This window comes from Castor canadensis, chromosome 12, assembly GCF_047511655.1.
Source record: "Castor canadensis chromosome 12, mCasCan1.hap1v2, whole genome shotgun sequence".
Lineage (NCBI taxonomy): Eukaryota > Metazoa > Chordata > Mammalia > Rodentia > Castoridae > Castor > Castor canadensis.
This window is the reverse complement of record NC_133397.1, coordinates 110966809-110981857: the sequence shown is the minus strand read 5'-3', so window position 1 is coordinate 110981857 and position 15049 is coordinate 110966809.

The following is a 15049-nucleotide window of genomic DNA, read 5'->3' as shown; positions in this document are numbered from 1 at the left end:
CACCACCACACCCAGCCCTCAGGTAGGATACTTTAAAAGGAAAACAGCAGTACTCATGTATAAAAATGGAAAAATGAGACCTGTTGGAATGATTCTAAGAAGGGGGGAAGGGGTAAAGGAGAATGATGGAGGGGATGAATTTAACTAAGATATATTGTAAGCACTTTTGTAGATGTCACAATGTACCTCCAGTACAACAATAATATAATACGTTTTTAAAAATTAATCGGTTATATAGATTACTATTTTAAAAAAGGAAAATAGCAGAAAACCTAGTAAATATGAAAAACAATAAGGTTTCACATTGATGAAATCTTAGATGCAGCTTTTTGTAAAACACTCAACTATTTTAGGCTTCATTAAGAAAAAATGGCACAAATTTAACTTTGACATGCCACAAAAGATACATCCTAATTTCAGAATTGTTTAAAAAAAATGTTCAAGGCCAAAACAAAATTGATGAAGTGTGATTAAAAAAAAAAAAAAAAAAAAGGCCGGAGATAGGGAATTTCCCATCAGAGAACTTCTCTCTACCTGGCCACCCTCGCCAGCATGGCCCCAGATGTCAGAGAGAGCGCCCTGGCTGCAAGCATCCTGCACTCACACCACTATCCAAAGGAGGAAAAAAGAAGCTTCATTTCAGATGGCCCTTCTCAGGAATGAATAAAACCTTTTTCAGGGCTGACAGAGTGGCTCAAGCGCTAGAATACCTGCCTAGCAAGCGTGAGGCCCAGAGTTCAAACCCCAGTACCACCATAAAAACACCTTTGTTAGGAGTCTCCCAAAGAACACACTTCCCCTTTTGGCTTATTGGTTGGCACTGTATGATAAACTCACGCCTAAACCAACCATGGCCAAGAAGTGAATGTCCACGGCTGTCTCTCTGACCAACTGATATTCATGCTTGGGCCTGGGGTGCGACATAGAACCCCCAGAGGGCTTCTGACTCTTGTACAAGACGGGGATTTAGTGACAAGGAAAAAGGAGAAACTCTGCCATAGACTTCACCAAGAAATGCTCTTTTAATCCACAGTTTCCCAGTAAAAACACGCTTCCTTCCAAAAGCTAACACACACTTAGCATATTCTTTCTTGGAACTCCAAAAGTAGGTGAGCCCACCCCAGGGACCCCAGGAACATACAGAGGGCAGGGCAGGGAAGGAATGTGTCTTTGTTCATGCCACTGATACTCCAAGAGCTGCTGACTGCACAGCTTCAGCACAATTTCTAACTCAGTCTTAGCTAAGTCCCATCTGAGCCCACGCTTGTGGGATTCTTGCCTCTCCAAAGAGAAAGTGTTCAATAGCCAACAGCAGACCGCAGTCACAAGCACATGGGAGATACTACATGTGTACTGCAGACATAAGCTCTGAGTTAAGAACAGAGAGACAGCACTGAGGGCTGCAGGACAGTCCTCAGGGCGCAGGGTACTCACATGGGGCTTAGAAGGACGGGGAGGTTTGGGATTGATTGAGTTAGGGAGAGCCCTCTTCATAGCTCTTCTTTGTGGTACTGGGAACTGAATCTATCATGACTCTGGATTGAGATTGATAAGTACAAAGCAGTCAGCTGCCATTATTTCCCTCATCTATGGAGATACAGCTAGTTGTTAGGATAATCTTCCAAGAAGTCTTCTTAGCCCAGCTCTTGCTCTCCCCAGCCATCTCCAGTGGCTCCTCAGGGTGAACCTTATTTGCTCTCCCTGCTCTGAGATCAGTCGTCACTTGACACCCTAATGTGAGCTCAATCCCAGTAGAATAGTCTAAGTGTTTGCTCCTGAAATTCAGGCTTGTTGGGGGGGTACAGCATTTGACTGTGTACTCTTACATGCTGCTGGGTTTGCACTGGAACCCTATTTTTCTCATCTTCCCCAAATGTAATCCTAGGACTTTCCAGCAAAAGCTGCATGTGTGCTGTTAGGCCAATGGGGAGGAGTCTGCCCAGAGAACCAGCATCTGGGAAAAACACCAAGCAGTTCAGTGACATTCACAATCCCACCTTCAATGACCAACGGCCTACACCCAACCACCCACCCACCCTCACTGCCAAGTTTGAGGGTGAGGAATTTAAATCTCTAAAGTATAATTTTTTGAGAATGAACCGTCCATTTTTCATCAAAAACAAATAAAAGCTTTTTATTTTTTGTAGTACTTGGGTTTGAACTCAGGACCTTGGGTTTGCTCCCAAACCCCATACCACTTTGAGCTGCTCCCCCAACAAACCATTCTGAAAGATCATGGAAATCAGGCTTATGTAAAAACCTCTAGAAAAGCTGAAACCCTCTCAATAAACATCTGTTTGCCTTTGAAAATCTTTTCATGGGCCAGGTGTGGTGGCTCACGCCTATAATCCTACCTTCTCAAGAAGCAGAAATTGGGAGGATAACCTTTCAAGACCAGCCCAGTTCAATTAATAAAATCTAGGTGTGGTCATCCCAGCTATGCAAAAAGCAGTGTAAATAGAAGGATCACTGCACAGACTGACCCCAGGCATAAATGAGAGGCCCTATTTGAAAAATACCTAAAGCAATAAGGGCTGGGGCATGACCCAAGTGGAGAGGCCCTGCATTCAAACCCTAGTACTGCAAAAAAAAAAAAAAAAAAGAACAACCTCTTCTTGTTATTTTAATTCTTTGAATCTCACTAAATATTTGGTTTATGTCAACATTGTTAAGTATTCAAGCAGGATTGCCTTTATTCTTTCCAGGTTTTGTAGGCTCCTCTACTTAAGAAAAAATATATATAACCTATCAATAGAATCTAAGTCCACCAGCTAATATTATAATCCCAGGCTCTGAGGCCACACAAAAATGTCTAAGAGTGTTGTAACTTCCCCCAGTTACTTGCAGTATATTTGAAAAGACTCACATTCTTGACACTTTAAGTGACAATAAGAGCTAGTGTGTAAGAGATGTCAGCCATGAAGTGGTAAATGAGAGATTGTTCTAAGCAGAAAAGGCAAGAAGGACTTGAGCAAGCCCAGACTGGAGAGGGCTCTTCCTAGAGTGAGGAGTGGGGTATGATCGAGAGGGAGGGTTAGTAGTACAAAGGGCCCTGAATCTTGGTTAATTTGGTAAGCAACAGAAGGATATTTTGGGACTTGGGGCAGAGTAGAATCTGCACTGCCTTTTGTTTTCCTTTTTGGCAGTACTGGGATTTGAACACAGGGCTTTGCACTTGCTAGGCAGGTGCTCTACTGCTGGAGCCATGCCCCCAGCAATTTTTGCTCTGGTTATTTTGGAGATAAGGTCTTGCTTTTCGCCCAGGCCAGCCTGGACTGTGATCCTCATATTTTAAGCTTTCCACTGTCTCTGGAATGACAGATGTGTGCCACCACACTCAGCTTTTTTCTGTTGAGATGGGGATGAGGGTAGTGTCTCACAAACTGTTTATGCTCAGGCTAGCCTAGAACTGTGATCCTCCTGATCTCAACCTCCCAAGTAGCTAGAATTACAGGCACGAGTCCCTATACTTGACATGCACTGTCTTTTAAATAGACTATTCTGGCAGCAATGGAATGGGAGGGGAGTCATAGAACTAAAAAAAAAACATAGTAAATTAGTAATATCATTAGGCCTGAAAAAATGGCTGCAGTCAGAATTATAAAGAAAGAGACAGAAAGACAAGAATGCCATTAAACATTATTAAGCCTAAGTAATCTAATTCAGAGACAGAAGGAAACACGATGGCAGCAGATATCAGTGAGAGAGAACTGAGCAGAGCAGTGGAAATTTATGATTTTCAGATGGAACATGAGCTACAGAGTGCAGTATGAGTGAGGGGCAGCCTAGAGGTGGTCCTGGGAGCAGCTCTATAGAAGCAGAGGGCTGGCAGCAGTGTCACAGGTACAGATTTACATTCAGCCTAAAAACACCATCGAAGAATTTGATAACTCCAAACAGTTGAACAGACGTCCCCAGATGAAAGTGAGCTCTTTTGTGTGTGTATTTAGTCATGAATGTGACAAAAATCAGAAGTGAGTGTTTATCAGCTCAGGTGTTTTCTGAGCCTGGTGAGCAGGAGGGGGGATTAGCACTACACATTCCTGATTCTGTTTTCTAAACTAAGCCAAAGCAGTGTGCATAGAACCCGAGATACAAGGAATGAGTTATCATGTCACATCTGTTTGGGCACATCTGTCAAGACTCTTTCTATGACAAAGCACAGAGACCTACTCAAATGGACTTGAGCAAAATACAAAGTCCAGGATTAGTACTTGTTTCAGGGACTCAAGTGATGTGACCAGAATGTAGCCTGTAGCCACCTCTTGGCTTTGATTTCCTTTAGCAACCTCTTCATGTGTTAAAATGGCTGTCGGTGCCCTAGGCTCCTGACCCCAGAAGAACTTGCTTCTTTCATTCCAACAGATGCACCTAAAGTCTCCGGCCTAACTCTGGTGCCCATCCCCAAACTAGTCATCGTGGCCAGTTGCTTGTGAGCATAAGCCCACCTTGGAACTTGAGGTTCACCAACACTCACCACATTGATTGAGAACAGAAGGGCATTGTTTATCTAATAGAGAAAAAAATTGAATTCTAGGAAGGGTGAATTCTGGGCAGGGAAAACAACAGTCCACCAACAGAGCCTACATCCTTCTTGCCTGCCTTGGTGGTGTGGATCATGAATGTGGGTTTACCCTCCTTCCTTTGGTCCTTAGCCACAAAGAGACTCTCTATGTCACCCCAGAGAGACTGATGGTGAGGAGGTGCTCAAAGGTTAGGAAGGTGAGTTGTCATCGAAACTTAGCACCAGGCAGAATAAGGAAGTAAGGAACCCCTAGAGGTTAAGCAACTGAAGCTGGCAGTCAACCATGGTTCCTCAGCTTTTGCTGGTAACCCAGAACTCAGAACAGCTGACACTCAGGCCTGTTCTTATTCATTTCCCAGTGCTGCCTCTCTGGGCAGTGTCCACAGAAACTTCTTGGGAAATCAAGGATCGCTTCTTCACTTCAAATATTTCTTTTTTTTTTTTTTTCTTTCTTTCTTTTCTTTTGACAGCATTGGGATTTGAACTCAAGGCCTCACGCTCGCTAGGCAGGTTCTCTACCACTTGAGCCCACACTGCCAGCCCTATTTTTGTTGGGTTTTTTCAAGATAGAGACTCATGAACTATTTGCCCAGGCTGGCATCAAACTGCGATCCTCCTGACCTCTGCCTCCTGAGGAGCGAGGATTACAGGCTCGAGCTACTGGTGCCCGGCTTCAAATATTTCTTATAGTATAACTAGGAAAAGCAATGTATATGTTTATAGAAATTGATTGTTTTCCTCAATAAATAATTTTCCAAACAAGAGAGACACCTGCTCTCTAACAGTAAAACAAGAACAAAAACACTAAGATACCCTTTATGCCACCTCAAAGCATCCAGAATGAGGTTAACAGGGCTTTAAAAGAGAAGCAAGCCCACTTTTTGGAAAATGTCTCCATTCACTGATCTGTGTATTTTGTTTTCAAAATAGATTCCAGACCATTTGGCTCATTAAACTGTCGTCAGCCCTTTGTAGAGTGTCCTAAACAGGACTGGCACACTCAAGTGATTCTTAAGAAAGTAAGGCCTTAGCCAGGTACAGTGGTACAAGCCTATAGTCCTAGCTACTTAGGAGGCAAAGACAAGCGTATCATGAGTTCAGGGCCAGCTAGCTAGGTTGCTGGGCAACCTAGCAAGACCCTGTCTCAAACAAATAAAAAATAGAAAATAAGAAGGAAAGGAAGAGAAGGAGGAAGGAAGGGGGAAAGAAAAGAGGGAAGGAGAGGGGGGAAAAGAGGGAAGGAAGAGAAGAGAAAAGAAGGCCACTGTCCAGCCTACAGTCCTATCTCTGAGAGGAACCCCAGGAAGACCCATTGTCTAGCGCCCATCTTTGGGGAGATACTTTCCTTTCTGACATCTTTGTTTTGTTCTCCCTCCATGGTGACAGTTTTCCACTCTACAGTAAAGATCTGGACATGGCTTCCAAGCCTGGCACATCTAAGACCAGGGCAGGAGAACCCAGCTGTGGGAAACCAGGACAGAGACAGCGACAGAGGGTAGCCAGACTGACTGCTGCTTGCTACTTTCTCTGGAGATCCCCTGGGTCCAGTCCAAGGCCTAGAGGCTGGTCCAGGGTATCTGTGTGTCCCTTGTTTGCTAAGGTTGGGAAGGAAGAACCTAACAAGAGTGGAGCTGGCAAGAAGAGGGCTCAGATTTCCTAGACCTCTTTCAGCAAACTTCTGGGAAAAGCCCCCACATCTTCCATGTTCTAGCAACCTGCCAGACCCACTTCCTGTTCCAGCTCCTGTCTGGTGGGCCTTTGGATGGGCATACACCCCAGGGTCTTCTTTCTAGGAGTGCAGAGTGGGGAACCATGCCCTCAGCCAAGGGAGCTGGAGCCAGTCCTGGAGTGTGTGAGGTCATGTCTGGGAGCAGAGGGTGTGAGCAGGTTTCCCCATAGAGGGGTTGCCCACAAACAGGTTCTCCAGAGTCACCGCCTGGCTGCAGCTATCTCTCCATGTCAAATTCAGAGTCTTGGAGCCTGGATGGAGGTTGTGTGGAAGGAGAGCATTCCAGGGCTGAACAGTCAGGGGCTAGCTTCCTTTTTAAACACTCTGACTCACTCTGGTAATATTATTTAACCTGGGTTTTCAGTTGTACTTGACAGCCATGGTAGCTGAACAGCAGAGGGATACTTAGAGCTTACACGGTTGAGACCAAAGTATTTTTGCAACAGTTTGGAATTGATAATCACTTTCATATCACAGATGGCTACACTGAATAATAATAATAATAAGGTAAGCTTGGCAGGCCTAGATTTCTGGGTTTCAGCCCTATAGTTTCAACAGTCATCAATTCTAGACATCTCAAGAACTTTTGTCAAGAGAAATCCTCTCTTTTTTTCCCCACTTTTTAAAAATTCATTTATTCACATGTGCATACATTGTTTGGGTCATTTTTCCCCCCTGCCCCCCTCACCCACCCTCTTCCCCCCTCCCTCCCCTCAGTTCCAGGCAGGTCCTAGTCACTCGGAAAGCTGACTGATCCATATGCGCGTGGCAGAAGCTCGATCGTGGGATGCACCTCTGCTCTCCTCTACCTTTTGGGTGTGTTGGAATGAATGAAAGACCCTCTGGTGCCAAAAACAGACACACTAGAGACAGAAAATCTTGACAAGGCAATTTCTTTTGATCAAAAGTGTGCAAGCATGTACTCACTCCAGCTGAGCAGACACACAAGCACAAAATGACTGACAGTGGCTCCACCTTACATCCCTGATGCAGTTGAACCTGGGGTTTGTCCAGGTCAAAGGTTCACAAACTTTCTCGAGTGGCTTAGGGGAAGAGTTAGGGCATGTAATCTGGCTTGTAATTTTCACAGGCAATGGGACTGTACAAGAATCGGGAAGAAACAGAAACCCTTTAAACAATGCAGGTCACCTAAGATGGCAACCTGAGGAATTTTAAGTAATCTAAGAGGGTGACATATGCTTTGATAGAAAGGATCATTTTTCTCACAGGTTGGCCTTGCAAGGTTTCCCCCATGTACTGAATGTTATCAGAGAGCCATTGCTGGGACCTCCACACAGCCATGCTTTGTATCTTGCATCCAGCAACAGGTCAGGTGTTACATGGGCTCATGTAGTCCCCAGGTTTGTGAGGTTACTGGCTACTCTGATTCTAAAAGTCCCAGATTAAAAACAATGCTGGCTACATATGTCATGGAAAGCAGGGCAATGGGTCTTGTCTTGGGATCATGTTTGATGTCACCCTGCCTGGGTCCCTTGGTATTGCAGTCCATCAGGACCGTAGAAAGGCCATTGCAGAGAGAAAAACAGCTGCCCATGTAATGATGCTATGAAAATACAACCCCCTAAATTGAGATGATGCCCTTTGACCCTAGGTGGGTCCGAGCATCAAAGGGGGGAATGCTGTAGCAGGGAGCAGGACCAGAAGAGAAACAGACAGGCTGTGTTCTGATATTGAGGCAGGGGGAAGGGATGGCAAAGCAGAGAGATAAAGAACTGAACCATGAAGGTCCCAGAGCACTGGGGAGATGAAATAGCCAATGGAGTCACATGCAGCCATATGTAGGTTGAGCTTTGCTTTCTGCTTCTGTAACCTGCTTGCAAGGGTATGTAAGGTGAGACCCCTTTGTTCTCAGGGCTCAGCCTTTGGACACGAGTCCACTGAGTCTGGGCCAGCACAATAAAATGTTGCTTCCTGCTAAACTGCCTCAGTGTCCCGTTTCTCAGCTTGAGATTTCTGCAACACTCAAGGCTTTGTACCGGATACTCGACCACTTGAACCACACAGTCCACTTTGCTCTTGTTATTTTAGAGATGGGGGTCTCATGATGTACTTGCCTGAGCTGGCCTCAAACTTTGATCCTCCCAATCTCAGCCTCCCACGTAGCAAGGATTACAGGTAGGAATCACCTATGCACAGCTGGCTCTCCACTTATGCTCGAGACAGCCTCAGACCACAATCCTCCTAGCTCTGCCTCCTGAGTAGCTGGGATTACAGGTATGGTCAACCACACCCAGCTATCTTAACCATTTTTAAGTGTACGATGTAGTTGTTTCCTCTCTTTTTACTTGAAACCATGTGTTTTGTTTTGTTTTTTTTCCTGTGCTGGGGTTCAAATCCACAGCCTTGCACATGCCAGGCAAGCAGTCTGGCACTGACCTATGTCTTGGGGAACTACATGTTATGATTCTTACTTATTCTTGGCTTTCTTTGAGACAGTATGTAGTCCAAGCTGGCCTTGAATGACCCTTCTGCCTCATTTCCAAGTGCTAGAATTATAGGGGGGTACCGCCAGTTTGAGCAAAAATGTTTTCAGTGGATGTCTCTGAAGATCCTGACCAGAAGATTTTTAGATGCTTGCGTCCTGCGAAGGAAGACTTCAGACAGGACACAAAATGTAGTGGACGTGACAGTAAAGTTTATTGGAGGTAAAGGGAAGGCGCCACAAGAGAAAGCTGTGGCTCTGGCCACATGGCTGAGAAGCCCTGGTCTTTTTCTTAAAGGGCCTTTACAAATGGAAAGGGCAAAGGGCAGGAAAAATCTGGGCAGTCTTTGAAAGGTGGGCTAGGGTGACTGACAGTTTTGATTGACAGGTTCTTGTTCTATAACATGGGATACTGTATGCATGCCAGCTCCCAGGTATTTTATTTTATTCTTTTTGTCTTTCTCAGGGATTTTAATTGCATGTATAGGGTGTGACCAATGTTCATGTTTTAAGCAGAGGGCTTTTCCCTAAGAGGTAAACAAGGGCGGAATTCCCCCAAGGCTTCTTGTCTTATAACTTACAACTTACAAACTTACAAAGGATATTTTACAATTGAAAAGAAATTTATACCGGCAAAGAACCGCATTGGCCTGAGATAAGGAGTTCAGCAAAATGCACTAAGGAGAGTTCCATGATGCCAACTGAAAGGAAGGTGAAGAAGCAAAAAAGAGACATAGTGAGAAAGAATCTGTGACCTTCTCAAGCAGCAGGTCTTTATTGGCGAGAGAGGACCTGAGAGGGTCCCTCAGCCACCAGAATACCACTCTGCAAGGGGCGAGAGCACACCTTTCTTACGGGCTGGGGTTTTTTAACATCCTGTGGTGGAAAAAGGGAGGTTGGAGGGCGGTGGGCATTAGGTAAGATGGTTGGGAAGGAGGATGGGGGAGGTGCTGGACATCAGTGGGAAGGTCCCTGGGGTTGGGCAGGTATGCGTGTTGTTTTCTCTACCTTCCAGCATTTACATTGTTTCACTGTTTCTCCACATTCCAACACTAAGGAAAGTTCCCATTGTGATTTCTCCTTTCCGGGTTACTAGCCTGCCTCAAAACCATGGTTTTGAGAACCATGTTGCACTGGGCACCAGTGACTCACGCCTGTCATCCTAGATACTCGGGAAGCAGAGATCAGGAGAATCGTGGTTCAAAGCCAGCCTTGAGCAAATAGTTCATGAGACCCTAACTCAAAAAAAAAAAAATAGAAAAAAAATCACACACACAAAAAGGCTGGTGGAGTGGCTCAAGCCTTAGGAGCACTTGCCTAGCACACATGAGATCCTGAGTTCAAACCCCAGTGGTGCAAAAAACAAAACCAAACAAAAAAATCCTTGTTGGTAGCTATGCATCTATCATAGTGCTACTTAATTGTGCATGGAGCACCATGGTGACCCTGTCTTCTCCCAACCATATGTACCCACAGGCTCCAATCTTATTATTACATTATAATAGTATTACAATAGATTATTGTATTAGTGAGTTTATGCGTGACCACAAATAACACTTCAGTGAATATCCTTATTTGTTTCCTTTTATGAGTCAATGTGAAGTTTTCTTTGGGAAATCCAGTCGGGAGATAAATGATGTTATGTTTACCTTTAATTTGACTAACTTAAACGAGACGTCTCCAGAAGGCTTACACAGACTACACTCTCCACCCACAGTGCACGGATGTTCCCATAGTCACATGGGCCCACCCTGTCTTAACATTACCCAGAGTCTAAGTTTTAACAGTATTTTGCTATAAAGTGACCTATCGCTTTTGTTTCAGATTGCCAATGAATCTGTTCACAGGTTTGACAGATTTCTCTTTTTGTACTGAGGTTTAAACTCAGGGCCTCACAATACTACCACTGCAGCCACACTCCACCTGTTAGATTTTGAGTTTCCTCTTCTCTAAAAATGATGTGTTCCTGCCCTTTGCTCACTTTTCTGTTGAGTGCTGACTTCAATAGGTGCTTCTATGCTAGATGTTAAGCCCTCGTTGAGTTTAGAGACAGGCTAGCATCTTAACTCTTTCAGCCATTCATTTGACTTTGTGCTATTTCCTTTGAACAGAAATACTCATTCCTTAAAAAAAGTGTTCTTTTATTTTGAAATAATTTCAAACATATAGACAAGTAGCAGGACAGGCAAGGTGGTGCACATCTGTAATCCCAGCACTCGGGAGACTGAGGCAGAAGGATCTTGACTTTGAGGCCAGCCAGGACCTGTCTCAAACAAAACCAAAATAAACAAATAAATAAACCAACAAACAAATAATCTAAAACCATTTATACTGAAGAGTGTGGACAGTTTCCTTGCAGAATGTCTAACGGCCAGGATATTTTTGATTATTTCTCCACTAGTGCAGTCAAACTAAGTATTTTCACAAGAATATACATTAAGGGGCCCGGTGGCTCACCCTGTAATCACAGCTACTTGGGAGGGGGAGATCTGCAAGATCAGGGTTTGAGACCAGCCTGGGCAAAAAGTTAGCAAGAGCCCATATCAATGAATAAGCTGGGATTGGTGGTGCCTGTGATTCCAGCTATCAGGGAAGCATAAGTAGGACTGCAGTTGGGGGTGGCCTGGGGCAAAACTGAGATCCTACCTGAAAAATAACATAAAACAAAGGAGGAGGAGGAGAAAGGATGGGGATGTGGGCAGTGGTTAAGTGGTGGAACTCCTGCCCAGCAAGCACAGGCTCTGAATTAAACCCCGTACCACAGAAAAACCAGAAGGCACATGTTAGCAGATGGTTCCTCTGCTGTGCTCTAAGTGTGGGCTGACTGTGCCCTAACTCTCAGCATGATGGGTTGGACAGGACATGGGGAAATTAGCTTTGGATGAGGTCATGAGGGTGGGGTCTTCCTGACAGGATTAGTGCCCTCTATTACAAGATGGCATCGCTTATAAGAAGGGACACCAAAGAGCCTGCCTCATGGGAGAAGCGTTTGTGTGCAACGTGTGTCTGTCTCTCTCTTATGAAGGCTCAGCAAGAAGGTGGGTCTTTGCTAGCCAGGAGGAGGCCCTCACCAGGGAACTGAACCAGCTGCTGTCTTCATTATTATTTTTTATTTTTTGGTGCTGGGGATTGAACCCAGGACCTTGTGCCTGCTAGACAAAAGCTGTAACACATCAGTAGGGTGTTTCATTATGGAAAATAAAAATAACTCTAACACTGAGCTACTAAACATTGATCTACCATTTGATCCAGCAATACCACTCTTGGGGATATACCCAAAGGAATGTGACACAGGTTATTCCAGAGGCACCTGCACACCCATGTTTATTGCGGCACTATTCACAATAGCCAAGTTATGGAAACAGCCAAGATGCCCCACCATTGATGAATGGATTAAGAAAATGTGGTATCTATACACAATGGAATTCTATGCAGCCATGAAGAAGAACGAAATGTTATCATTTGCTGGTAAATGGATGGAATTGGAGAACATCATTCTGAGTGAGGTTAGCCTGGCCCAAAAGACCAAAAATCGCATGTTCTCCCTCCTATGTGGACATTAGATCAAGGGCAAACACAACAATGGGATTGGACTTTGAGCACATGATAAAAGCGAGAGCACCCAAGGGAGGGGTGAGGATAGGTAAGACACCTAAAAAACTAGCTAGCATTTGTTGCCCTTAACGCAGAGAAACTAAAGCAGATACCTTAAAGCAACTGAGGCCAATAGGAAAAGGGGAACAGGTACTAGAGAAAAGGTGAGATCAAGAAGAATTAACTTAGAAGGTAACACACGCACAGGAAATCAATGTGAGTCAATGCCCTGTATAGCTATCCTTATCTCAACCAGCAAAAACCCTTGTTCCTTCCTATTATTGCTTATACTCTCTCTACAACAAAATTAGAACTAAGGGCAAAATAGTTTCTGCTGGGTATTGAGGGGGTGGGGGGGAGATGGAGGGGGTGGAGTGGGTGGTAAGGGAGGGGTGGGGGCAGGGGGGAGAAATGACCCAAGTCTTGTATGCACATATGAATAATAAAATTAAAAAAAAAAAACACTGAGCTACGCCAGCAGCCTCCCAGCCAATTTTTTTTGGTGGTTGTGGGATTTGAACTCAGGACCTCACACTTGCTAGGTAGGTGCTCTCACTTTAGCCACGGTCTCCCACACCCCCAGTGCTTTTTTTGCTGTGGTTTTTTACAGATATGTCCTGGCACCCCCCCACCCTGGGCCAGGCTTAGACTCGAATCCTCCTACCTACAGCCTCCTGAGTAGCTGGGATCATAAGCATGTGTCATCACACTCAACCTGTTAATGAAATGGCGTCTTGCTAGCTCCTCTCCCGGGCTGGCCTCAAACCTCAGTCCTCGTGATCTCCACCAACAGGGATTATAGGAGAGAGCCACTTCGCTCAACCTCGTTCCTTTTTTTAACTCTTAAACTTTTCTTTTTTCTTTTTTCCTTCTCCCTCTCCTCCTCCCTTCCTCCCAATCTCCCTCCTTTCTTCCTTCGTCCATCCCTTCCTTCCTTCCACTGGGGATTAAACCTACAGCTGACACCTTGCTCACCCTTTTCTAGAACTGTGAAGTAGATTCCTGTTATTTAAGCCCTCCAGTCCCTGGCATGTTGGCAGGGAAGTATAAACTGACAAGCTGGATTGGGCAAAGGTGGTGACTTCATCTCTCTCTGCTGATCACTGTTAGAAATAAAGTCAGTGGAGGTCCATTTTCAAGGCATTTAAACGTAGCCCCTTATTTGCACATCAGCTTGTAGATGTTGAGGGAGGGGCAACTGATAAGGGACCTTAAGCAGGGTGGGATAAATCATGATAGAGTGAGGGAATGTGCCAGAAACCACATATCACATGGAGACCTTCCCGCCACAAAGGCAGATAACCACTTAAAGCCCACCTCGGAAATTTAACCAATGCCAAGAGGCGTATTTTAAATAAACCCAATAGGAATAGGCAACATCTGTGAAAAGAATGTACACCCCAAAGTACTCAGTCAATGAGGACGTGGGGAAGAGACGCGCACTGGACAATGCCATGCTTACTGTAACAGCTCCCGGGGGCTCTGCTCCTCAGGTACCCAGCCTTGCAAGGTTGCCATGAAAGACTCCCCTTCACTCTTCTCCATGTGTTGCGTCCATTCTTTCAGTGTAGACAGGAGAGCATATTTCTCACGTCAGCAAGCAGTGTGTTGAGAGCATAGCATATCTTGTTCCACACTGACCTTTCACTCAGTGGTTTTAGCATAAATTAATGACCTTTGCCTGAATCCATTTTTTTTCTTTTTCTTTTTTTAAAGATCAAACCCAGATTCCCACTCCTGGATCAGTTTTTACATTGGGTCTGTAAAATGGTGATTTTCTTAATTCGGTTGTCCCTTTGTGCACGTTAGCTTGCATTTTTCTATAAAGAGCTGTTTGTCTCTACTTCCTTAGTTTTGGTGTTCTCTGCTCCCCAAGCAAAGCCTGCTGCTAGAGGCTGTGTGTAGGTAGGTTATATGAGAAAACAGACCAGAAAGCAGGCCAGGGAGAGAGAGATGGGGCAGGGAGGAAAATCCACAAAGGGTGTGTTGATAAACTTTTCTGCTGTGGGCAAGAGGGCTCTGTCCTGTTGGGATCCTGTTCAGAAAAAAAGGATCCTGAGAAAGATCTCAAAGGAGGAGACAAATGTGGGCACTCAAATGGGAATCTGTCCAGGATGGGAACTATTGACAGCTGTAAGAGATCCATGAGGGTGGAGGGGATTTACAACAGGGTACCAGTGCCCTTGCTTTTCCCTCTCTTTTTGAGATCACTATGAATTCATGCAATAAAATAATTTAAGACAGGCGCCAGTGGCTCACACCTGTAATCCTAGCTACTCAGGAGGAAGAGATTGGGAGGATCACAGTTCAAAGCCAGCCCAGGCAAATAGTTCTGTGAGAGCCTAACTCAAAAAAAAAAAAAAAAATCACAAAAAAGGGCCAGTGTAGTCGCTCAGGTGTAGACCATGACTTCAAAATCCCACTACTGAAAAAAACTTGGGAGATAATATAGAATAGTTTCATGACCTCACACTAGACAAAGATTCTTTTCCAAAGGGGACTACATGAAACTGAAAAGCTTCTGCACAACAAAAGAAAAGGTTTCTAAATGGAAGAGGCTAGGCTGCCACAGAACGGGAGAAATCTCTGCCAGCTATACATCTGACAAAGGACTGATAACCAGAATATACACGGAGCTCAAAAACTAAACTCTCCAAAAAATCAACGTCCAATGAAGAAATGCGCAAAGGCACTGAACAGTGCTTTTACAAAGGAAAAAGTCGTAATGGCCAAAAAACACATGAAGAAATGCTTACCA